Genomic DNA, 24,578 nt, shown 5'->3' on the forward strand with positions numbered 1-24,578 from the left:
TCTCTATTGAAGGAAGAATATAATTTATAGAAATGAGGAGATGAAGTTAGGGAGAACATTTAACAATTGGGAATATCAAGAAATTCCTTGCATATGAAGGAGCCCTTTAGCTAAGCCTTGAAGGGAGGAAAGCATTCCTAGGAGTAGAAAGGTAGATGGAGAGAAGCATTCTAGGTGTGCAGAACAGCCTAGCCTGAACACAGGCACGGAACCAAGAGATGAAACAGGGAACATCAAAGTGGACAATTCAGTTGAAATATGAAGTGTATGATGGGAGGTAATGGGAAAAGATACAAGAAAGAGAGACTGGAGATAGTTTGAGAAGGACTTTGACTACCAAAATGGAGAGGAGCTTGGGACTCCATTGGAAAGAGCACTTGACTTGGAGTTAGGGCAAGTTGCTTAACCTCTAGGGTCTCAGTTTCATCTACCAAATGAGGGATACTAATGGCACCTGTTTCACTAAGCTGTTGCGAGGACCCAACAAAATAATATATGTAAGGTATTTTGAAAGTTTAAAGCCCAATATAAGTGCTAGTTATTACTATTATTGTTATTTTATTTTAACAGTAATAAGATACCACGAGAGCTTCTTAAGCAGGGCAATGGAATGTAACTTTGGCAGCTGCATAGAAGATGGACTGGAGTGAGGGAGAAAGTGGAGGAAGTTATAACATCAGTTATTGATGTGGGAAAGGGTAAGGAATAGGACACAGGCAAACATACTAGTGAAGTAACACTAGAGGCCACTGCAATTGTGGTCAAAGGAAGGGCTCTGTCTCCCACCCTGGCCACTTACTATGTCAGTGGTATTCAAGGGAGGATTAGTAGCTCTGGGGTGAAGGCTGCTGAGCCCTGTTCAGGGCTGTTCATGTACCCTTGGTGTCCACCTGCCACCCTGTTCTCATTTGTGGCTCCAACAAGCTTGTTGCATGTGCAGTGGTCATACCCGGGTAAAACGTCTAGGCAGATGGGCTAAACCAGGATGAGGGTAATTGACCGTTCTCCAAGCCACCCCTTGCAGAAAGGTGGATGTGAACATTCTGTTTCAATGGGCCAAAAAGTCCAGGGATGCAGGTGCTGTGAAGTCCTTAGAGTTTGGTCAAACACCCAAGAAGCCAAGGTCATTCACTGCACCCAGAGTCACTGTCAATCTTTTTGACTTCTGTCTTGTCAGTGAGCTCTAGTAACTGTGGAAGAGAAAGTGAGGCTGACAATTTCTGACAACTCTGCCTCAAATGTAAATGCAACTTATACCCAAGTGAAAATGAATCACCCAGTTATTGTCAATAAGTAAATATTAAATAAAAGATCTAAATGCTCATTATGTGCCAGCTTGTGCTAAGCACTTTGGGATACAAAGAGAGGCAAAAGACAATCCATGCCACCAAACATCTCACAGTCTAATGGGGAGACAACAAGCAAACAACTCTGTAGAAACAAACTATTTACAGGATAAATGGGAAGTAATTAAACAATGGGATTTGAAGGAAGCCAGAGAAACTAACAGGCAAAAATGAGGAGGGAGAACATTCCTAGTATGGGGGACAGCCAGAGAAAATGTCCAAAGATGTGTGTCACTGGGCAAATTACTTAAACCCCCTGAGACTGTTCTGTTTATTCATTTGTAAACTCATGATTATATTAACCACACTCTTTATTCCTCAGGCCTACTTTGAAGAAAGCATGTTTCCATTGGTAAAGTACTATACACGTGAGCCTTTATCAGATGTAACGAAGTATAATGAGACAATTTTATGTAAACACTTATGCCGTGTATCTGAGTCTTCGCTGCTACTTAGGTCTTTCATAATACCTTTTGTCCTCTGTTTTAGACAGGGATGTAAACCTTACCTGATTGCTGGAGAAACCACATTCTTTATGGTCTTTGCAAAGGAGAGTGTAGCTAGCATTCCTTCTTAGACTGTCCCTGAAATTGGGCCCTACCATTGTCCTCTAACCTCTGACCTATATACATCAGATGGTCTAGGACTGGCTGTCAACTTCTATACATTTTTTGTACAACTCCAAGATAAGCAAAAATATTACACATAAGATGGTTAGATCTGGTTGTGGTGTGCCACAGAGGACCTCAAGGAATATGGAAGGTACCATAAGGGCTACGTGTTGATCCACTTGACTCCTAAGAAAGGAGATGAGTGCTAAACTTCTTTACTCCTTGGAGCTCCCCTCCAGGGGTCTAAGCTACTCTTTTCCCTAGCCTAGGTCAACACTGAAAAACAGGTCATAGGATTGAAAGCTGCAAAGGACCTTCAAAGGCTATCTAGTCCAAAAGTGCCAAACTCAAATAGAAACTGAAGCTATAAACCATACCCAAGGATTACTACAGGTCACATACTAATAACATATTAACATTATCTATATTCTGTTATAGTTTTATTTATTTTGCTAAACATTTCCCAATTACATTTTAATTTGGTTCCAGTGGCAAGTGACATTCAGGTGGCTTGGCACCTCTGATATAATTCAACACCCTCATTTTACAAATAGGGAAACTGAGGCCCAGAGAGTTTACATGACGTATCTAGATTCATGATTTCAGTAGGAAGAGCACTGGATTTAGAGTCAGAGGACCTCAATGTGAAGCAAGGATCTACCTACCACTTACTAGTTGTAAGCCCTTGGACAAGTCACTTAACCTTATTAGTTCTACAATGTGCGGTGGGTGGGGGTGGAGGGTTGAACTAGATGACCTCTAAGGTATCTTTCAGCTTTAAATCTATGCCCTTATGAATATATAAAGTAGAAGAACCAAGATTAATACCCAGATTATCTGACTTCTTATATCTTTTGCCTTTTCCACATTTCCAGATCTTTTTTGGACAGGCAGGTTTTCTCATTATGCCTTTTTATTCTGTTTTACTTTGTTTTAAATCTCCTTTTTCTTCTTTGGCATTTGAATGTATGATAAATATAGTACCTTGCTCAAGGTAGGGATTGAAAAAATACATTCACAAATGAACTCCTATTTAGAAAATACTGTAAATTATTCTCTCATTCTGTGAAAGACTGATAAGATCAGCTTCAAGAGGTCTTATGAGAACAACAGGATCAAAAGTCATTACAGCATGGGCAGCATGGTTTAAATATGTATTTATGCAAGGATGCATTGAGAAAACATTTTGTAAAGCTTAAGGAGCTATGTAAATGTAAGGAACTACAATAAACTGGAGTTTTGTGGACATTGGTAACCTGCAAGAGACCATCATTCAAGAAAACTGCCATTACTCAAATTTACATACCTTTTACACTGTGGCAGCGTTAGACTTGGTCGTCCCTTAACCATAAAATGCATCATAAAGGGAAATCACCTGGCTACAATCAGCTGAGATTAAGATTCAGAGCAAAAGAAGCTGAAAGGAAATCTCATTGCAGGGCTGTCAAATTTTTTATGAACCTTCAAGCAAAATATCTGACTGCCTACTTTTCCTTAAAATGCTGCTGTTATAATAAGAAAATATAATGAATTACCCAGGGTCAGTGTTATAATTGCAAAAAAACAGTGAAAGGCAGCTAACTTTCCACGGATGATAAGATTAGGTTCCTCCCAGACCTTTAGAGTCTCAGTCCCAGCGCCAGGTTGAACAATATTTTTAATGCAGACAATGTTTGTACAAGACAAAGTCAACTTAACATTTCACATGAGCTAGTCAAGTGTTCCCCACAGCTCAGTGTGTTTCTTTTTTCTCTTTCCCACTGTTTAAATAAATTACAGGAGACAAGGATTTTAGTTTGGCACTACTTGTAATCCATAACATGAATGTCATATTCAGGAGTATTTGTATTCTAGGTGTCATGTCCTTCAAAAACTATTTTCCAAGAGAATTTTTCCATAAGTCACTGTCTTTTCTTTATTTCTAATTCCCCTGTAGTCTTTATCCAGGAGTGTTTTCATAGTATTCTGTACCATGAAATACATTTTCTGGTGAGATTTGTGAAATTGGTCAGAACATTATTATTTTATTTCCTTTATTTTCCTTTTTTCTCTCTCAGTTGGGTGAGCTCCTTCAAAGAGATTTATTCTTTTAAGAATTAAATATATTTATTGGAAAATAATATTGAAAAAAGGAGAAGGCATTAGTATTTCTGTCTCTGGAAAAAAATTACTGTTGAAAATAGGAAGAGAAAGGCAGGGTCTTTTATGTTCACTGTTATGTCTTCAGTTCTTTCCAATCATCCAGAATTGTTATTTGCCACTCTCCTACTTAAATATCATGTTGCTATTGCATTATCCTTGATTTTTTGGTAATGAAGGATAAATAACTTACATTCGTCAAAGCTCTGAGGTCATCAGAGCACTATTTTTCTTGCCAAATACTAAACTGGAGGTGAGGGAAAGGATAGAGCAATATTGTCATAAAGAGAAGACAAGAAGACATATTACCTTCCCTTTCCTTCTAGACACATTGGAACCTTTCCTGTCCCAGAAAAAGTGCTCTGTGTCAATTCAAGCATATGTGTGCACATGCTCACACACACAGCACACAAGTACATAGCTCCTAACAACATGATATTCTTGGTGGTAGTCACTTTAAGAGAATCCTAAACCTTCCAGACCTCTCAGAACTTACCTCCCCATAAGCTTCTGGGGCTTCCTTTCTATTTTTCTATCTTACAAATCCCCCTTAGCTCCCTTTTGGGTCAGAAGAAACTCCACTTCTTTCCACTAGAATCTCTATGGGATCATAAGACTTTTTAAAGTCTCTTTCTAGTAGACATGTTGGTATCCCCACTCTATAGTACTTGATCTAGAAATGAAAAAGAGTAAAAAATGATATTCCCAAACCTTGGAGCTAACCTACCAGAATAGCAGACTATTTACTAAACGGAACAACATAATGTCAGGAATGTTAAAGACAATTAGCCTACATTTCAACCCTGACGTTTCTTAGCTATCTGACTGAAGACTGATCCAGAAATGTGAAGGCAAGAAAAGAAAGTAATCAGTTGAACTATGAGATTATGAGAAGCAAAAGACACTCATATACTTTCTTCTGCTCTAATATTGAGATTGGCTATCTATCATCTTTCAGATACTTGGAATTACAAGTCTTTACTATTCATAATCTAGTGAAAATATGTGTAGGATTCCTAAAACCACTATTGAAAACCTGCTTCTGATTATCCAAAACTCAATATAACAAAATAAACAGCCTACCCAAGGTACTGGTGACAACCAGAAATATGAAAACACACTCAGCATGTCTTCTGCAAATGTATACTTCATACTGATCCAATGCCAGAAGTGGCATTGGTCCATGGCTGCTGAGACCATCTACCATCAAAGGTCAGCTTAAGAAGTTCCTTTTTTTCTTTTCTTTCCCCATCTTCTTCCTCCTTTCTTTCTCCATTTCCCCAGTAAAAGGATATGAATAAGACAAACAGCAAAGCAGCTGGGAGAGACCAAAGCTAAGTACGTACAAAGCGTAAGTAAAGCTAGCTCTATTTTTAGTGTCTCTCACTTTCCTTTTTCTGGCAGACAAGACTAATACCATTTGGGGAAATAAAAGAAACTTAACTGCACTTGACGTTAAAGAGCAACAGGGGTACATTTAATAGGACAGAAAATATGCAGATTGGCTGGAAAAAGAGCTCTTCCGTTATTCTCAATGGCCAGCTAGAGAGGTGCTCACTTTTGAGAGTTGGAAGACTGCCCTCTCCTGGTCTTTATATGTAGGTGCTGTCACAATCAAGTGGTATTTAACTGCCCACCTGTGCATGATGGGTAAGTGTGTCAATAAAACTTTCCCACTTCTAAGGTCTCTGGTAATATTCCTTACAGGTGACTATTTTTAAATTTTTTTTACATACTCATCAATCTTTCTACCTCGTGCTTTGAGTGTAGGGATGCTAACTGTCTTGCCATAAATAAGTGAAACATCTTTTATGCAACATCCCTCTGTGAATATTTCATCCAGAAATGGACATGGGACATTGCTCTTCAAAGAAATGCTGAAGTAACGTATGTTTTCTGAATGACACTGATTGGCCAAATGCCAATCAATGGCCCTTGCCTAATAGGATCTGGTCCATGAGATGGTTGAAATTCTACAAATATTCAAGGTATACAACACAGAAAGAAAAATTCGTATAACACAAACATGTTCACTTTACAAAATGAACAATGAGAGCTAAAAATAACTCAAAGAGTTCATACAAGAATTGTAGAGTGATGTCATTGACCAGCATACTCTCCATGGCCCAAAAACCATTTACAAACATTAGGAGTGGTTTAACATTTAATTGAGTAGGAATGGTAAAATGCAGTTAGCATAAGTGAATAAGAGAAATGGGACTGGTCAAGAAGACCTGAGTTCAAATTTGACCTCAGATACTTATTAGCTGTGTGACCCTGAGCAAGTCACTTCATCACTATCTGCCTTAGTTTCTCCAGCTATAATAAGAATCATAATAGCAACCATGTCTCAGGGCTGTTGTGAGAATAAAGCGAGATAAGATTTATAAAATGCCTGGGATAGGGTCTAACATATACTAGGTGTTTGGTAAATGTTTGTTCCTCCTTCCCCCCCTCCTTCATTCACAAGACAGGTTACATAATCTTTAGTGAGGGGGAGGTGGAGGACAAACGAACCTAATTAACAGACGGAGACCAGGAGGTGAAAATAAGGAAGCCCACTACCAAAAGAATGGTTGAATAAGGAAAAGAGTTCAAGACAATTTACAACTGAATAACCTCTCTCTAATAAACACGATTTTATGTTCCCCATCCCTTTTCCCTTCTTTCCCCTCCCATCACAGGCACAATTTTTGTCGAATTTATCCTGGCCAAGACAATAAATCATGACTTTTAACACACTACCAACAATCCCAAATCTCAAAGTGCCCCCAATAAGGAGAAAATGAATATAAAATAATTTCCCTACATGTAGCATACTCGAAGGTCCAACCTTATCTGATCTTGTACCCCAGTCTCTACACCCCTCCAGCCATAACTTGTCCTTGACCAGGTGAGCCAGTTCTATTCATATCAACAAGAACACTATGCTAAATTTGAGAGCCTAAGGCTCTTTCTTTGTTCCAGTGGGAGAAAGCTGAGGGAGGAAGTGTTTATTTTATAGGAGATTTGAAGGAGTGTACATTGTTTAAACTTTACCTCACTAGCAATTCAAGGAAGCCTCAAGCTTAAGCTGTGGTTGGCTATGAAATAGAACTGTAGTCAACTCTATGAATTATCTATCCCAATGGGAACTGTACAAATAATACAAAACAACAATTTGCCGATTATTGAGTTTTAGGGCTCAAATGGGTCTTTTAAAATCAACTAGTCCAATCAATCCCCTGCCTTAGGCACTTACTAGCTGTGTGACTTGGGTAAGGAGATTGGCCTTAAAGCCCTCTACAATCTAGCTGAAAATATGTGATCTTATCATCCTTATTTTACAGATGAGGAAACTGATGCCCAAAAAAGTTAAGTGATTGATCCAAGGTCACACAGGCTAGTTTTTGGTACACACATTACAAAACCAAGGCATGCAGTATTTTGTCAGAGAAGATTCTTACATTCAGAGTCATTTCCTCTGTGCTAAGCCCCGAACACTTTCCAACTTTGTGGCATTGGTAGTAATCCATGACCTTCTATGTGTTGTGGTATGAATTTATTGCACATAATATCCTTAAGGTTAAGAGTATACTATAATAAGAAAAAGTATCTATTAGATTCAACTGATAGTATTTGATTGAGTCTTAGCTACATTAATTTGCATTGTCAACTGCCCTCCTGCCAGTAGGGTTTCTCTTTTTAAAAAAACAATAATCCTGATGATGCGTAGAGTAAATTAATGGGCCAAGGCTGATAACCCCCCAAAAGAGGATTTACTTTCCATCTATTCCTCTCCCCCCTCCAATAAAATCTCTTTTTAGTAGAATTCAGTAAGACTCTTTATCAAATCAAACTGAGTAGTCATTAATGGAGGAGAATGTGAACAGCTTTCAGTCAATTTACATAATAACTAAGCCTGAGTTTCCCTGCATAAATAAGAGAAGCCTTAGTCTGAAGAATCTAGGTCAAGGTAACAACAATATAAATTCTCCATTGTGAATGTGCAAAGGCAGATGAAACAAGTATCATTGGCATGACTTGCTTGTCATCCTTGGACAGGCAAGTGGCAATGAATGGGGATGACACCTGAATTAAGCACTGGCTGAAGCTCTAAACAGATGGGAAATTTGCAGTGAATTAAGCATGTAGGAGTCTGGATGGGGTCTGCTATGCAAAGTGCTAATTAGGCCTGGGAGAATGTATTGGACTTGATGTTGCACCTGCTGCAGGAACCATTCTCTGCAAGACTGTGGAGTCAGTCCTACCTAATCTGTATTTTTTCCCACTGCAGGAGCTACTCTTTCTGCAGAGATTCAAAGCAGCTGAGCACGTGTACTTGAAAGTCACTCAAAGCATTCAAAGCAGGCTTTTAACTGAGCTTTCATTCAGCTTGTTCTGCCTTTGGCTGAGAAAGACTGGAGTTACAACTAACTGTTAATTTTACCCTGAGAAATCCACAGACAAAAACTAAATTATATAGTCACCTAAATCAAAATACTGAAAAATTATTTAGTCATCAGTAAACTTTCTTCCTCCCTTTTTACAATTTCCATATCAACAACATCAAAAGCCAAGATCCTCCTCATGTTAGTATTAAATCAAACCTATCCTTGGCATTTCCTTGCAAGTATTACATTGATCAAGATGTCCAGTACTCAGCTTGTAAAAATGTAATCCTAGAGGTCCTTGAAGTCACTCTATATAGAGATAGAATGAAAATCTATCTTAAACTCAAATGTTAAAAATCAAATCAGGTGCACAGGAAGAGAGGACTGGGAAAATAACTTATTTTCAAAAAGAATTATCAACTGCTATTACAAAAGGAGAGCGATGCACACACACACACAGTTAATGCATCTTAACACATCCTGTTCTATTCAAAACCACGCAAAAGTCATTCCATTTCTCTGCCGTATCTTGAGGGTTTTATAGATCTGATAGTAACTTGACATAGACTAAACCACAGGGAATGCTAAAAGGCTGCTTTACAGAAGTCAGACAGCAATTTGCTTCCTATTACACAAAATTAAAATCTAAGACATCAATATGTGCCCCCTCCCCCCAAAAAAAGTCTCATGACAGTATAGCCCTTGGTTTTCTTGGGGGCGGAGAAGACACTGCCAAGTATGCAGGTCTGTAATTCACACTCCCTGAAAATCCAATAGGTGGATGTCAATAGCATAAAATATGAAGTGAGAGAACTATTATTTGTGTTCTATTCTGAACAGCTAAGGAAAGGCAAAGAGAAGAACCCAGGAAAACCTACAGAAAACGTGCAAGTGGGAAAGCATGTCGGTGCCAGATGAGTTGTGATGAGCTCCGTACCTGCAATGCTGTTAGAGTCTCTGCTCAGCTCCCTTCTCTCCCTCTCTCCCTCCTCTGGGGGTGATATAGTCCAAAGGGGCGCCTAAGTTTGATCTTCTGCTGCTGGCTTCAGTTCTGCCTTGGCCAGGCTGCAGCAGATGCCCACAAGATAGAGCCCGGGCTAAGTGAGCTGGAAATGGGAGATCGTGCCTTGCTTTGCACGGTCTCGGGCTGTCTCCGGCTGCAGACGTGAAAAGGAGCACCGGAGTCTTAGCTCTGACTCCTCTCAGTCACTGCATGGGTATATTATCACAGTCTAGGCTTTCTATTGGCTCTGATCACCAAACAAATCACACCAGCCACCCCCCGCCCCCCTCCCCTCCCTGGTTCACTCAGCGCTTGTTTCTCATCTAACCCACAAACATTGCAGCCACACACACTTCATTCGCTTGCACTGTTCCTCTTTTACTCCTTCCAGTCTGTGGATTTACAACCTTGTGGTCAGCTCTAACATTTTTTTTAGCAGACTTCCAATCCAAACCTTCTTGTTTATGTAGAGAAATTCTCCATCGCCTAGCCCGCAAAAACCACTCGTTCCCTTCAGATCTTCTTCCTCCTTTTGTTGATGGGCTTGCAATGTGAAGAATGCACGAAGAAGGCTGTAGCCCGTTGTGTGACAGATCTGACATTCACACACACACACACACACACACACACACACACACACACACGTCGTGGTCCTTTTGTTTTGAATAAGTGAAGCTAGTAAAATTAAAAGCCCAATGAGCCTCCTGACCAAAGTGAGGGCTCCTTCAGTAAAATCTGCAATTAAGGCAGAGCAAAACGCTCATTGCTAGAGTTTGGTTTGTGTTTCCAACAGCGATTCGGTCATTATTATCCCTATTTTTGTTTATTGAATGCAGAGGTTTCTAATGCAAATCAGACCCTTCAACACTGAGAGAAACTGGAACAATGACGCCAGACCAATTCTTCTGTTCACTAAACTCAGTTCGTTATATCAGAGGGGCTACGAGTGATGCCTGATAGTTTCCTTCTCTTTTTCTTATTTTTTTTTTCATCTTCTCTGCTCTTGGCAGCGTTTTAAGCTGGTACTCTGACCAGAGGAGAGGATTCAGCCTCAGATGACATACGCTCCTGGATTCAAATGTTAAATAGAGATAGACCTTTGGCCTCCGGGCAGAGGAGGAGCCCAAGGAGGGGAAAAGATCATTTAAGATTTTCCAAACTTGGCTGGGAAAATTCGGAAGAAATTCTCTGTGCTTTGTAATAGACCCTCCCGAAGCCTTTCCCACAACATCAATTTCACTGGAGCTTATGGAAATTTTAATGACAGTTATTCTTGACAAGTAGCCATTGCTACACAAATTACTTTGCCCTATTTTGATTTTCAGCTTAGAACAAAATCCTCAACCTCCAAGTCTTATGCCTTTGGTACAATAGTTACCCTGACTTTGTGAGCTGATGTGAGGCACCGTTCATCTTCATCATCATCATCATCACCATCTTCATTATCCATAAATATATACATACACACAAGGAGTAGCAAAAGCCTAAGGAAATAAAAATGAGGGCTGGGAACTGATCATTTTTGTAAAGGCTATTTGATTTCTTCCTCTAGTTAGGCAAATCTCGTGAATCTAATCCTTATTTCCAAGAACGATTAACCTGAAAGCAGCTGGAAGTTATACTGACATTGCGCATTTGGTTATCTGCCATCATACACTCCAACTTCATTTCTTTTATTACTTGAACAACTAAAATAGACCCATTTTCCTTTAGTCAAAGTGTTTTTAAAACCGTCATTGTAAATCCTCAAATATGAGTTTGTAAACTGTCTTTTTTTTTGACGGATAACCAGCCTTGTGAAGAAAGCAGGACATAGGTATCAATTTTATGAATGGAGAAAATGTCACAGAATGGTAAAGGGATTTGTTTCTAGCTTTTGCAAATAGCATCAAACTGAAATGCAAAGCTTATTATATCTACTTGGAAGTGTCTTCCTTCCTTTCTTCCTTCCTTCTCAGTCTTTACTTTCTCCCCTTCCTTCCGTGCTTGCTTTCCTCCCTCTTTAAAATTAGCATTCCATATTTGCTATGCCACTCAAAGGAAAGGAACGGATGATGCAGGAGACTTAGTACTATATATAATTTTGAAGATCAATTGCATTCATGAAACCATTTAGCCAACTCTGGAAATAACCACTTATGCACTATCCTGGAAGTTAGTAGCCAAGAATTTGTTTTATTATTTTTGCCACCTATCCGGAAAGACTGACCCTAAAAAAAGGACCAAGGTCTGTTACATTTATTTTTGTATTTCCAGGACTAAAACATGACTCAAGTGATAATTAATAGCAACAGTAATAATGGTAGTGAAGGCATCTCTCCAGCTATGAATCAACATTAGAAAGCGATTGATAATTTCTATTCTTCCTAGACAGGTACTGTAGTATAATGAAAGAACCTGCGGCTGTCTGCCCTCCATTCTCGAAAACTATTACGTCAAGAAGGTCATGCCATGACTTGCAAGTGAATTGGGATTTAAGTGAGAGAGGGCTGTGCAAAGTCACCCACCTTACTTTCTCCTCTGGAGCCATCTGGGTCCAGTGGCAAGATACAGATCGGGACAACTGGAGATGACCCAGAGTCAAAGAATAGGTATAATAAAAGAATCCTATATTTTCAGTTAGAAGACTGATGTTTCCCTTCTGACTTTGTTGCGTATCTGCTATGAGACCTGAATTCAAATCCTACCTCAGACACTTGCTAGCTTTGGAACCCTGTGCAAGTCACTTAACTTCTGTCCGCTTTAGTTTCTTCATCAATAAAATGGAGATAATCATAGAATCAACCAAAGTTGTCAACTTAAAATTAGATAATATTTGCATAATACTTTGCAAAACCTTAAGTGCTATGTAAATGTTAGGTAGCTCTAATAACTTAACCTTCATGATCCTTAGTTTCCTCATCTGGAAAATAGAAATAGTGGTCCATTCTTAGAATCAGAAAATAAAACCTATTCTGCTGTGTACTAGCCACATAAGCAATTTTAGCTCTCTTGGTCTGTGAATAAGTTTGGAGATAAATGACCTTTTAGCTTTGATATTTTGTGATTATCTGTTACTTATTTTGTGAATACTGGTACTGTTTCCCTCACTATATTAATGGTAGAAGCAAATGAAACAAGGTAAAAAAAAATGTTCTTAGCATGCCACATAAATATCAGTTATTATTTTCAATACATTTTATTTTTAACTTCTCTCCAGCTTCTGGAAAAGATAATATGGCATAGTGAATATAAAATTGGCCTTGGAGCCAGAAAGACATGGGTGCATGTCCTGCCTTTGACACATAGTGACCAAGTGACTGAGCAAGTGATAGCCTCTCAGTACTCTAGACTGGTAGGTGTTAAACTCAAATAGAAACAGAGGCCACTAAACTGTACAAAAGGACCCTTGTAGGTGCATAGTAACTTATGAAACAATTAAAACTATGTTTCACTGTATTTTTTTATGAAATATTTCCCAATTACATTTTAATCTGATTTTCACCACACTGGGGAGTGTTTTGGTTTGCAGGTGCCCCATAGGCCTAGTGTCTGACACGCCTGTTTTGGACAGTTCTCTAAGATGTAGAGAAGGTGTTGACCTGCATTAGTGGCAGAATTCCTCATCTGGGAGTTTTCAATAGCAATGAAATCACAGGCCTGCCCTTTATCCTATCAGTTAGCAAGGATCCAAACAATGGATGATTAGAGTGTGTTCTCTTTTATCCTTTCCCATTCCATATTATGGTAAAAGTGCCAAGAAGTGGCAAATGACAAAGGGTAAGGAATGCTATCCTGCAGGGCTTTGTCTTGTTAGGATACTTTAGGACTATTAATAATAACTAATAACTGGCATTTACTTGACATCTTAAGGCTGGCAAAATGCTTTATAAATATTCTCATTTGATCCTTACAAGGTGTGAGACACGTGCTATTATTCTCTACATTTTATACTTGAGGAAACTGAGGTAGAAAGATTAAATGACTTACCCAGGGTCAGACATGTAGTAAGTGTCTTTGTATTTGAACTTAGGTCTTCCTGACTTCAGGAACAGGATTCTATCCAGTGACTCAGGAAACTGAAGAAGCAGAAACACTCAAGAATGTTCTAAGGAATGCAACTAGGATGGCAAAGAATGTCAAACTCATATCATATGTGGGCTTATTTTATAAATAGGCATTTATGGGAAGGACAAAGGAAGGGAAGAGGAAAGAAAAGAGAAGAAGAGAGAGAAGAGGAGAGGAGGGGAGGGGAGGGGAGGCAAACAGCACTGCTGACAACTTCATTCAAGACCTTATCACCTCATGACTGGACTGTTCAACGACCTCCAAATTCATCTCCTACCTCAAGTCATTGCCTACTCCAAACCATCTTTTACAAAACTACCAGGTCACTCTCCTACTCAACAAAGCATAATGATTTCCTGTTATCTCCAGGATAAAACAGAATCCCTTTTGTGTTTTAAAGAACTTTATAACTTGGTTCTAGACTATCCTTTCAGACTTGCAATGTAAACTTCCCCTTCCGGTAGTCTATACTCCAAACAAACTGACCTTCTCTTAACTGACCCATCTCTTGCCTTTGCAATACCCATACTTATACCGGGAACATACTTCCTTCGCACCTCTATCTCATTTAATTTCTTTCTTCTTTGAAGACTAGATGCAATCAATCAATCAACAACAAATACTTCTTAAATGCTTATTATATACCAGACAGTGTGCTAAGACCAGGAATACAAATAGAAATCTTGTACATTTTAATGGGAAGAGAACATATAGAATAAACATAAAAAAGAATAAATATAAAATAATTAAATTCAAGGTACTGTGAGAGGGGGAAATAGTTGTTGAAGGTATTAGAAAAGGTTTCATGTAGAACATTGTACTTGAGTTGAAGGGAGAGATTTGAAAAAGGTAGAGATGAAGAGGTTGGACATCCAAGGCATGATGGAGAGTCCAGGTAAAGTCACAGAGATGGGAGATGTAGTATTTTGTGTAAGAGAAGGCTAGTTTGACCAAGCCTTCTTCAACTTTTTCCACTCGGGACACTTTTTCATGTTCGGGCAGAATCCACTGGCTTTGCCCATGCTTTGTGTTCAGAACCAAGGCTACAGGAAAAACTTACCCATGTTGCATCACTTATTGGAAGGTCAAGGGAAGGGAAGAAGAAAGAAAAAAGAAGAGGAGAGGAGAGGATAGGAGAGGAAAAGAGGTAAACAGCACTGCAAAAGTGATGCAACATGGGCAAGTGCTGACCGAGACACCTCAGATTTGTTACACATTTGATTTTTAATGAATTTTTGGTTGTTGCATTCAAAAGCCTTTTGCTGTTGCCATGATGTGACCCACAGTTTAAGAAGCCCTGGGCTAGGCCACAGATTGTGAGAGAGACAAAAAGAAAGAAAGGAAGGAAGGAAGGAAGGAAGGAAGGAAGGAAGGAAGGAAGGAAGGAAGGAAGGAAGGAAGGAAGGAAAAAGAAAGACAATATAAAGGGTTTTTAAAAGCTAAACAAAGGAGTTTCTAGTTAATGCTATTAACTTTGGGAGCCACTGGAGCTTTTGAGTAATGGAATGACATGGTCAGATGTGTACTTAAGGAAATTCACTTTGACAGTTGTGTAGAACTTTATCCTTGGGTGCGGCCTTTTGACTGAGTCCAAATGTTACAGAACAAATCCTTTAATTAAGGGGATTTGTTCTGTGAAGTTTGGATTCAGGCAAAGGGCCACATGGCCACACTTGAGGATCTAGAGGGCCACATGTAGTCTTGAGATCACAGGTTCCCCATCCCTGGTATGGAATATAGGATGAAGTTAGGAGAGACTTGAGGAAAACCCCTTAGAAAACTATTGCAATAATTTAAGGGAGAAGTGATAAATACCTGCAATAAGGTGATAGTTGTGAGGAGAAAGAAGGGAACAGATGCAAATACTATGTTATAAGTGAAGCTTTTCTTGATCACTCCAACTCTGCCTCCCCAGATGTCTGGGATTTCTTTGTATTCTGAATATTTATTGAATTCTTCCTCTTTGATAGAATGTAAACTCACCAAAAGCAAGAATTGTCTTTTTTTGTCTTATAATTCCAGTGTGTGGCACAGTGCTTGGTACACAATAGACACTTAATAAATGCTTGTTTACTGATAGATTTTATGATCATCTGATCATTTATATTAGGCAAGACATAGAATAGGGAGATTTATGCTTGGCAAAGGTATTTGCCACTCTCATAGAAAAAATCCAACGAAGAAGCCAAATAAAAAAATATTCCTTATTTATGGTGAGGTCTTCCAAATGCTCCTTATTTTGCAAGTGACATTATGCTAGTTGTATCAAATCCAGAACCATTGCAAAGTCTCTTTAATAAGATTCTGTATAATGCAAAAGAATTTGATAACCTTCAACACAAGAAAAATCAAATGGAAAATGAATTTCTTTTGTTCATAATGTGCTCTTTAATTAAATGGACAACTTATGGAACTTTATCTATCTATCTAGCTACACATATTTACATATGTATAATTACAAATATATGTACATACATGTGTATATGTAGAATATTTATTTAAATAAGACTTTATAAGAAAAGATTGGAGTTGTCATATGGGGTTTAGAATTCCCTAAAGAAAATCTAGACTGCTTTCTTCTCTATCTGTCTACTTATCTGTCTGTCTATCTATCTATCTATCTATCTATCTATCTATCTATCTATCTATCCACCTATCTATCTATATATCTACCTATCTATCTGCTAGTGGATAGAGTGCCAGGCTTGGGGACAAGAAGACTCCTCTTCTTGAGTTCAAATCCAGCCACAGACACTTACTAGCTGGGTGACCCTGGGCAAAGTCATTTAATTCTGTTTGCTTCAGTTTCCTCATCTATAAAAATGAACTGGAGAAGGATATGGAAAAGTATTCCAATATCTTTGCCAAGAAAAACCAAATGGGGTCATAAAGAATCCAACATGACTGAAAAATAATTGAACAACAAAAATGTATCTATATACATATATACACATTCACATACATGTATATATACAAATTTGAAATTCTTTTGATGATGTTAATCTAAAAAGTCTCTTTTTAAAAAGTATCCATATTCTCCTGGTGGTGCTATATGGTTGCAAGTCATGGTACACTACGGACTCTGAAGAATTAAAAATGAATGTTACTCAGGGGCCCACAGTGAGGTGTGTGGTATGTATGATCAGGCTACCACATATAACCAGGGACATCAAAATAGAACCAGAGTAAATAATGTGATCAAAGAAATGGATAAGTTTATAAAAAGATGAGATATTCATGTTTTAAGAGTGAAGGATTACCAATGCTTAGTGGTTCTACTGTTATATACACAACATCATGAAAAAGTGAGACAAGTTCTCAGGGTGTTGGCTAGCTAGAGAGCCTTTCTTCCAAGCCCTGGTGGTGGCTATATAGAAAGCTACAGATAAGAGTACAAAAGGACTTGTGGGCATTGAGGGTTTCCGATCTGCATCATTAGTGGAAACATAAATATCAATAATTTCTCAGATTAGGAGCTATTGTATAAGTGCTAATCAAACTCTTTTCTCTTTTATAACTACCACAGTCTTAAAGCTATCATGATCACTTGACTTTAAAATGTTTAAAATATTTGTGGCTACTGCTTTTCGTTTAGGGGCTTAGGAGGTAAACCTGTGATTTCAGTGGCATAGGGATCTTGGAGTGAAAATACTCCCTGTACCACTTCAGATCTGTAACTGTTCTCAATTTATAGGACTAGAAAGTTGCCAGGGAAACTGAAAGATCAGAAACCTCTTGGTACTATTAATCAGAGATATATATTTTCCCCAGATTTTCTGACTCACAGAGGAGCTCTGTATTCACTGCACCAGACTGATTATCATAATAGTAAATAAGAAAAAATATTTTTAAATTTGTCATTAAATATTTCTTCGTACCACAGTTTGTCAGACAGCTAGGTGGCGCAATAGATAGAACATTAGAACAGGAGTCAGGAAGATCTGAGTTTAAATCTGACCTCAGACATTTACTAGTTCTGTGACTCTAGACAAATGGAGTTAAAAAATAGCACCTTTCTCCCGGGGCTATTTGGAGGATAAAATGAGATAATATCTGCAAAGTGCATTCCAAAACTTGAAATGTTATATGAATGATAGCTATTATTATAATTTTATAAGTAAATATTTTCTCTACGTGCATAAACCTATAGAGTATACAAATATTCTCCTCTAAAATATGTCTCACCTAATCTGGTCAACAGAATATGATAGTCTTGGGTCACAATAGTCTTTTTAAGAGTTTTTAAAAGTTTTAGGAATAGTTGCCCCATAAACAATCCTAACATTATTCTATGACCTAGTCACTTTCCATGAGTAATATAATTCAGTCTCTTATTTCCATGCCATTGAAATACTACAGATAGTCTAAGCCAGAACTGTCAAATTCAAATAGAAACTGATTCCTACCACAGGCTAGTGACTTATAATACCACAAATTAACAATACCTATGTTGTATTTGATTTATTTTTTCAACATTTCCCAATTATATTTTAATCTGGTTCTAGCTACACTCTGCATACCATAAGAGTGGTAAGTCTGACACCTCCAATTAACCTACAGAAGGGTTGAGAAAATAAATGCCAAAGTAAAAGAAGAGGAAGAGGCTACATAATCTGTTTGAAGCCTATATTTTCTTGACACTCCTGGAAGAAAGTAGGTGAGGTATTTGTTCAATCTTTTAATCTATGCTTTTGGGATGTCACCAAGGTAATTGACATGATACTGTTTGCTTAGAGGTGAGGAATTTGTAACATAGAGAAGAGATCACTTCCATCCTAATAGCACTTATGAGATAGATGTAAACAATGAACTATGAAAAGAGTAAATACTGAGGCATGGAGATGTACATGAGAAATTGTAGAAGAATCTCACACTACTCTTTCTTAGTTTTGCTGAAACAATCTTATAGTTAAGATAAGCCTGGGTCTGCATCTCTTGTCATTTGGTAATATAGATGAATTATTCTACTGATCTCTTTTGAAGTACATAAACTTATTCAATTTGATGGAATATTAATGAAAATTTTAAGTATATTTCCCTCAGGAACTAAGTTTTAGCTTTTTAACACCAATATTTTACTGGTGGCCTTTTGTGGTTGTATTTGACTGAAGAATTTTAAAAAATGAATGCTACTAAGAGGCCCAGGTAGAGGTATATGGTGGGTATGAGATTTTGCAATACATGAGAGCATAAATGATATGATCCAAAAAAAATGTTTTATCCAGAGCTACTTATGCCTCTCTTGTATGCTTCTGGCAATGATATCACTACACTATTCTGAAAGATACTAGAAAGATATTATTAAAACATACATATAAGCACTATTCAGATGGTTAACTTATTAAATACTTATTATGGCAGCTAGGTGGCACAGTGGATAGAGCACTCGGTCTGCAGTCAGGAAGACTCATCTTCCTGAGTTCAAATGTGGCCTCAGACATTTATTAGCTGTGTGACCCTGGGCAAGTCACTTGATCTTGTTTACCTCAGTTTCCTCATGCATAAAATGAGCTGGAGAAGGAAATGGCAAACTACTTGACAAGAAAATCCCGAAAAGGCTCACAAAGAATAAGACATGACTGAAATAACCAAACAACAAGTGAGTCAGGTACTGTGCTAAGTACTAGAGGTACAAAGAAAGGCAAGAAAACAATCCTTGCTATCAAGTTACTCACAAATGGGAGAAACAACATGGAAACAGCTTTGTACAAATAACATCTATCTATCTATCTATCTATCTATCTATCTATCTATCTATCTGTCTATCTATCTATCATCTCTCTATCTCTCTATCTTTCTATCTGTCTTTCTATCCTCTATCTATCTATCTATGATAAGTTAGGGATAGTATCAGAGGGATGACCCTCTCCAAGGAGGTTAGACAGTAGCTGAGACTCAAAGAAAGTCAGACATGAGGAGGGGAAGAGTTCCAGGCCTGGGGAACAGCCAGTGAAAATACTCAGTGTTGACAGATGGAGTATTGTGTGTGTGGTCAGCAAAGAGGCTAGGATCATGGATCACAAAGTACATGGCGTGCAATAAGGTCTAATAACACTTATGGTAGAAAGGGTCTGGATTAAAAAGAGTTTTGAAGGTCAAGCAGAGGACTTTAAATTTGATTCTGGAGGTTATAGGGAGTTCCTGGAGTATAATGAATAAGGGAGTTATAGGGTCAGATCTGTATGAAGGAGAAGAGGCTTATTGACAGTGTCACAATCTGCAGAAAAGTCAAGAAGATTGAGTACTGAGAAAATGCCATGAGATAGGGGAGTTAAGTTATTAGTAAATTCAGAGAAAGAAGTTTCAATTGAATGAGGAGATCAGAAACCAGACTACATAAACTTAAGTAAGTGAGAGGAAAGGAAGAGGAAGCACCTATTGTAGAGAGCCTTCTCGAGTTTAACCACAAAAGGGGAGCAGAGGAGTTGGACAAATCAAGGGAAATTTAGTGAGGATGGGAGAGATATGGACATATTGGTAGATAGTAAGGAAGCAGCCAGTAAGTTGGGAGTAACTGAAGATTAGTGAGAGAACAGAGCTGATAGAGAATGCATTGTGCTAAAGAAGATAGGTTGGAATGGGATCACTTAAAAGAGTTTGCCTTGGCGAGGAGAAGGGTCGTAGTAGGCATCTGAGTGGTATGAAATGAGGAACAGGACAGAAGAGAGAACTTTCTGAGAATGCTTTCAATGTTTTAGTTAAAAACAAAAACAACTGAAGGAAAGAAACAAGCATTTATGTTGTGTGCCTTTTATGTGTCAAGCCCTGTGCTAAGTGCTTTACAAATATCATCTCATTTGATCCTCACATCAACCCTGGGAGGTAAGTGGCATGATTGTCCCCATTATGTAGTTGAGGAAACAGAGGCAGATAGAGGTTAAATGACTTGGCTAAGGTCACCTAGCTAATAAGGGTCTGAGAGGAAATTTGAATACATCTTCCTAACTCCAGACTCAGTTCTTTATCCATTGTGACACCTGGCTTCCCCTGAAGAGGTCCAGGATAATCAAATTCCATCCTGCTTTCTTCAGTTCATTCTTATATGTGCTGGGGAAAAATAATGAGAAACCAAAGTGACATGGAATGCATAGGATTCTGTAGGGGATAAATACACATGCACATATGCGAATATGCATGTATGGATATGTTCACATTCTTACATATGTACTAGGCAGAATGTGCGATAAATAGAAAACTGGCCTTGAAGCCAGAAAAATCAGTATTTAGGTCTGACCTCTGGCATATGCTGGCTGGGAAAAGTCATGTCTTGGTGCTCTAAAATTTCTCTAAGAATATAAATTGCTGAGAAAATATTAGCTTTAATTGATAGGTTTTCCCTACCTAAGAGTTCCCTATAATAATGAAAACACTGGTTGATTCCCTGTGAATATACACAGAGATACTACACTCACACATACTATTAAGATTTTGGAAACTTATCTATCTGCCTTCTGTCTATCTGTCTATCTGTATGCATATATGTATGCATACATATGTTATATGTGTGTACATATGTGTGTATGTAGGTAGATGGATTTAAAGATATACATATATGTGTTTGTGTGTGTATATTATATATATATATATATATATATATATATATATATATATATATATATATATATATATATATACCTATTGAAGCTTTAGCTTCAGAATGAATTACAGTTTTTGGGACACCCTATACATACATACGTACCTCAGATAGATTAATAAAAGAACAATTATATCAGTGAAAAAAAGGCTAATTATAATATAATGATTTGAACACCTTTTAAGCAGATATCTAGCTTATCTCTTAGATAGCAAATGGTCATAGGAAATGCAGAGTTCAATTCTAAATAACCATTTGAATAGAAAGAACAAATAAATGCACATAATAGAAATAACAAGTCATTTCTCTGACACAGGTTCATTCGTGAAGTGCTTTACACATGTAACCTTTATAAGAACTCTGGAAGTTCTTGTGCCATCTTTTATTGTCACAGGTTCCCAGAACTTTGAGGGAATCCTATTCTTTTCCTTCCTGTCTGTTCCTCGCTCTCAAGGAAACATAGAGAATTTTCCTGGTTAGACTGATAACAGACTGCTCTTTAGTTTGGAAAATGGTACTCATTATTAATTATCATTTACCAAGTAGTCATAAGTGTCATCAACCAATCAATCTATCAGTAAGCGTTTATTAAGTACTTACTATTTGCCAGATAGGGCAGCTAGTGGCAGAGTGCATAGAATTCTGGGCCTGGAGTCAAGAAGACCAGAATTCAAATCCAGCCTCAGACACTTACTAGCTGGGCAAATCACTTAATCCTGTTTGCCTTAGTTTCCTTATCTGTAAAATAAACTCAGAAGGAAATGGCAAACCACTCCAGTATCTTTGTCATGAAAACCCCAAATTAAGATCACCAAAAGGATCAGACATGACTGAAAGAATGAAACAAAGACAAATATGTCAGACACTATGCTAAATACTAGGTATACAAAGAAAGGCAAGAATTTACATTCTAGTGGGGGAGATGATAAATATCGATCAGAATTTGCAAGATAAATACAGAATGTAGGGCAGGTACTCTTTCTTAGAGGGGGTGGCAGTAACAACCCTGAGGAGAGAGACCTGGAAAGGCCTTTTGGAAGAAGTGGTGCTTTAACTGTATTAAAGGTAATTAGGAATTCTGTGTTAGAGGCTGGAAAAGAGAACATTCTAGGCATGGGGAATAAAATAGCCAGAGCTAAATGAGAGAGACAGGAGATGGAACACCATGTGCAAGGAACAAATAGGTCAATATGGCTAGATCATAATGGGCATGGAGGGCAGTGGATATAAGGAGATTGGAATAATAGTAAGGGAACAGGTTGTGAAGAGTTTTAAATGCCAAATGACTGATCATGGAGAAAATATGGAGTAGCTACTGGATATTGAAAAGATGGGTGAAACAGATAGATCTATGTTTCAGGAAAGTCATTTTGGCAGATGAGTGGAGAATGGATTGGAGAGAGGAAAGATTGAAGCCAGGGAGGACAATTGGAAGGCTCTTGCAATAGGCAAGGTTTGAAGTGCACTAGAGTGGTTGTGTTAGTGGAGACAAAAAAAAAATTTATATAAGGATGTTATAGAATAAGTAATTACAAGATTTGGTAAGTGATTCTATATGTGAAGAGAGAGAAAGACAGAGACAAAGGTAAAGACAGAGAAGGAGATGGGCGATATGGTTATCAAGGATAACATGGAGAAGGTGAACCTGGATTACTGGAAAGATGAAGGCTTCCCTTGGATAGTAATAGGGAAATTCAGTAGAGGGGAGCATTTGAGGAGAAAGATGAGTTCCACCACATTCAGTACTTGACAGCATTAGAAAGCTAGCTGTGTGACTTCGGGCTTCTCTCTTGGGGTCTCTTTTGCTTCAGCTGTAAAATGAGGAGAAAAATACTTATGCTGGCTGCCTTACAGGGTTGTTAAAGGATCAAATGAGGCAGTAACAGATATGAAGGTGCTTTGAAAACTATTAAGTGATATATGAATGTTGAAACAACTTTTTTACCCCTGATGACTTTGTTAAAGGGCTCCAAAATTTCCCTCCCTTTTCAGCAGTTAGCCATCAGCCAAATAATCCTAAAACTGTGCTTGGATATCCATTCAGGGTAACCCAGACATCTGTTGTCTAGCCACTGTACTGACTGGCTGCTAAACAGAAACTATGGTGTAGTATAGTAGAAAGGGAGCTAGCTATACTTAGTGGCTGAGTCTGAGGTCTTGGGAACTGAGTTTGAATACCAGCTCTGCTTCTTACTGCTTTTGTCATCTTGGGCAAGCCACTCCTGTTTGAGTCTCAGTTTTCTCCTCTATAAAATGAAGGAGTTGAATTAGATAGTTTATAAAGGTCCCTTTCAGTTCTATATCTATGATAATTAGAGAAATTATTATTTGCCAATTATTGGGAAGATCCGGGGTTTTCCTTTCTTATTTTCTCATTCAGAAACTTGTAGGTTGTTCATTCTCTGACGGACATTGTTGAAGGACAAGATTGTCCAAATCCAAGGGGGACGTGTTTTTTGATACTGTGTAGGAGACCCCACCCAACTAGAAAACTTTACAAGGAATGTAATCTAAGGTGAATTCCCGCCCATTGTGCTCCAATAAGGCAGGTTCTGGTAGACAGTAGATCCTTTGTCTAGATTGTTTAAGACTGGTAGTGGTCTGGGAACAAAAGCAATCAAAGTCACATTCCCTTATTAGAATAAGCCCACCTCTCATTATAATATTCATTCTTTTCATTAGCTGTTAACCAGTCAGAGTTGATAGCCGTTTTCAGGAATATCCTCTCTTCCAAGGGCATATAAGCACTGAGTGGCTTCCATGAGGGGTCTTTGGCATTCAAGAGTACTACTGATCTCTTTTATTGATTATCACTAGCAATAATTAGTAAAAGGAAGAATTACCTAGAAACTCTGTCTCTCAGACTTGTATTCATCACAATCCTATGCACCTTTAAAGCTGAAAAGACTAACATCTCCCAGGTCGGCACTCATGTTGGAAGAAGAGATACAGAATACCGTCTCTATTGTTAGAGAGTCACAGGTCATTTCCCAGAAGTGAAGAACTCTCAACGCTCACCATTTTGTTTTAGTCTCATATTCCAGTTATTCTATACAGCTTATTGAATGCTATTGCTTCCCTCTATTGGACCTCAAAGGAATTAGAAGGGGAAATTCAAGTTTTCCCAAAAGGTATCTTCGCTAGATGGGCGAATAAATCATGTGATGTGCTACATTTTAATTAGCTATTTTATGAATGGTAGTAACCTATATTGTAATCATTTCCAAAAACAAAATTCAGGATATTTAGTAGGAAAGTTAGATCCTAATGTCACCAATTCCTGAACTGGGGTTAAAACACAACAGTTCTCCTTGTTCTTTCTCTGCTCCCAAGCTTGTGTTCCTACTTTCTGTAGGTACTTGAAGCATATGCTCCCAGTAGATTTGAGAGGGGGCAAAAGGGAGTATTTGCTGAACAGTATTTGACCTCTGCCTTGAATTAATGTGGATCTTAGGTCGTCCTGCA

At 38.1% G+C, this 24,578-nt stretch overlaps 1 protein-coding gene across 3 annotated transcripts in view; it reads right to left on the minus strand.

Annotated features, from left to right (window-relative positions):
- Window positions 1–9,698, minus strand: part of GREM2 (gremlin 2, DAN family BMP antagonist) — a 134,467-nt gene extending 124,769 nt beyond the window's left edge. For 2 of the 3 annotated variants that reach the window (XM_072647568.1, XM_072647567.1), the window contains exon 1: window positions 9,407–9,688. The gene's annotated coding sequence lies outside the window, so the exon portion shown is untranslated. Of the gene's footprint in view, window positions 1–9,406 lie in introns of all 3 variants that reach the window. The other variant, XM_072647569.1, reaches the window with a different exon arrangement.
- Between the last annotated feature and the right edge of the window lie 14,880 nt (window positions 9,699–24,578).

Source organism: Notamacropus eugenii, chromosome 2 (genome assembly GCF_028372415.1).
Source record: "Notamacropus eugenii isolate mMacEug1 chromosome 2, mMacEug1.pri_v2, whole genome shotgun sequence".
In the NCBI taxonomy this organism is placed as follows: Eukaryota; Metazoa; Chordata; class Mammalia; order Diprotodontia; family Macropodidae; genus Notamacropus; species Notamacropus eugenii.